The following is a 2,741-nucleotide window of genomic DNA, read 5'->3' as shown; positions in this document are numbered from 1 at the left end:
TCCCCAGTGGGGAGGAGAAAGGACAGAGGGAATAACGGAGGCGCAGTTCAGCTCTGCACAGCCTTATGAAGCCACAGCTGAGGCTCCCCGCCCGGTCTCCCCCTTTCCCCACAACCCACATCGCGGGAGCCCTGCTCCTCCTCTCTTGCAGCACTGGATCCCCAAACCCCAGACTCTTCTGTTCTGTCCTCATCCTGTCCTGGCCCAGGCAGGCCTCACCCCGTGTCCCCAGAGTTCAACGTCACATTGCCGTGGAGCGAGTGAGCGAATCTCAGGGAGAATCACCTGCCCCCAGTGGGTTAGAATGAACAAAAACGTACCAGGACTGAGGCATTCTGGAAACTGCGGGGTCTCAGTAACAGAGCAGAGAAAACCACGAGCGGACAATGCTTGGGCCTCCCTCTCAGGGCAAAAGAGGACCGTCAGCGTCCCCTCATGGGCTCTGCTGGATGTCACCGCCTATGGAATCAGCGATAGCTGAACCTTCAGCCAAGAGCTGCTCCGACTTGGGCCCTGTGTGCCTCATATCCGGGACACCAGCGGATCCCTCTGGCTGCAAAGAGTGGGCAGGAGAAGCTTCTTAGTTGAGTCCTGAAGTGGGAGACAACACGGAGGAGAATCAATCAAGATTGTAAGACCAAGAGCCTTACCAACCGCTCAGAGGAGCTCAACAGACATGAGAATCACCTGGGAAGGACCACACCGGACAAGTTGGAAATGAAACAGACCTTTATTAGTCTGGCCAGACGGCACTCCTGGAGCTGAGTAGCTCAGAGAGGCGCTAGCTCAGGGGCTGAGGTCTTCTTATAAGGGGATACAAGAGGGAATTAACATTCAAAGCTCGCAGTCAGGTGGCAAAGGTTCATGGTTTGCTGATTCGCACTGGTGGCAGCTGTCACATATTCAGCAGCCACATGTTGATGGTTAACAGGTGCCTACAAGATGTTCTAAAATCTTAAAAGCATTTCGGGTATAAGCAGTTTTCCTTGTCGAAGATAAGGGGAGGATGAAACAACAGTCTCTGGGCCATTAGCTGGCCAACACGGAGCCACTTTAGCTCAGTCAGGTCTCACAAAGATATTCATCAAAAGCCATCATTGTAAAAGAAGAGAAACTACCACACCTGCAAAGCAAAGCACGAACAGCAGTGATCGATATTCTAAATAGATATCAATCACCTGGGTGGGAGACCAAGCTCTTCCAAGATCCCTGACCCACCCCTTACTGCTGAAAATCTTTGCTCATTCATGATTTTCTTGTTCCCCATTGGGTCCCCATTTGATCAACATTACCCAAGTGACTACACTTTTAATCTCACTAGTTGATTATAGTTTTGTGTCACCTTGAATATGCCTCATTTTGTGGCTTTGTCCTATAAAACACCTTTGAGAAGTTGGGTAAGTGAATAACTCATTTTCTAGTCCCTTTTCTATCTCTTAGAAGCTATCTTTTTCTCAATGAATTTTTCCTACTCTTAGCCACTGTTCTTAGAATTCATTCTTTGATTTTAGAGAACACCAATTCGCACTTCAGAATGTTATAGCTGCTTCAGCAAAAAGAATCACGCCACGAAAAATGTCTAAATTAAAGGAGTCTTTTATAATTGGCGATCAAGGATGAGCTCACTATGCCCTCTTCCTTCGTACCGATTAAGTAGGTAATCCAGTTTCAAAGGGAAAAATCACAAAATAGAATGTCATGATCGCATCTTTGAGCAAGCACAGGAGTAGAGAGGCAGGTCGCACGTTAGATTAAAATCCGATTTTGTGGGGGATCTGGCAGGAAATTCCTATCGTTATGTTTAGGGCCACAGTAGGACATGTCCTGTCCTTTGTTCTTAACTACAAGACAGGGTATGTCCTGTCATTTGATCTCAACCACAAGGTAAGCTGGGTGCTGGTGAACTAATCATTTTGAACAAGCAGTGTAGGGAGGAAAGGGCTAAAGTTCAAGCAGAGGCCAATGGGGAGGGGTTCTAGTTAACTCACTTCAATATTCTAGCAGATCAGGGGGTAAGTCTCTTCCCCCTCTATCATTTGGAGTAGAATGATGCATGTCAAAGGAAAATCAGCTCAAATGTTAAAAGAAAATAAGGGAGAATGAACTTAACCTATGATTGCAAGAAACGCCTTGTGAAGAAATAGGAGAAGGAAATGAATTCAGACTCTTGCCTTTCAAATCTGCATGTGGTGAATCATTTTATGTATGAGTTTCACCTGTAGATCATGTATTTTGATTTGGGAGAGGAGACATGGTTGTTTTGTTTTGTTTCTGTGGGCGAATGGAGTTAGAGATGGTACGCTGGATGGGAACCGGAGCTTCCAGTACTGTTTGGAAAGATCACTTCTCATGTGAAAGTCCTTGAAGAAGTGGCTGTTTCCAGCCAGGGGAAGCAAAGTTTTCTGATGACTGTTGTCGCGAACCGGCGACGCAGAGCACTGTCCCGCAGTGCCTCAAACCTGAAAGAGCAGCGGGGTGGAGATGGGGCAGAGAGAAAGGAAGGACGCCAAGACAAGAGTCTGATCAAGGCGACGTTTATTGCCGGCAAACACCGGCCTTTTAAAGGGAAAGGCCGAACTATTATGGGCTAGGATCACCATAGTAACCTCAACACCCGCTCCACGGGAACGAGGGTTCACACGGGCCTCAACACCCGCTCCAAGGGAACGAGGGTTCACACGGGCAAGAGAAAGCAGGCTCAAGAAAAACAAATTAACAACACCTGCAACTAATAATCATGA

The sequence above is a fragment of the Fukomys damarensis genome, unplaced genomic scaffold, assembly GCF_012274545.1.
Source record: "Fukomys damarensis isolate Sample0158 unplaced genomic scaffold, DMR_v1.0_HiC HiC_scaffold_10509, whole genome shotgun sequence".
NCBI classification, from domain to species: Eukaryota; Metazoa; Chordata; class Mammalia; order Rodentia; family Bathyergidae; genus Fukomys; species Fukomys damarensis.
Note: the sequence above shows the minus strand (reverse complement) of the source record.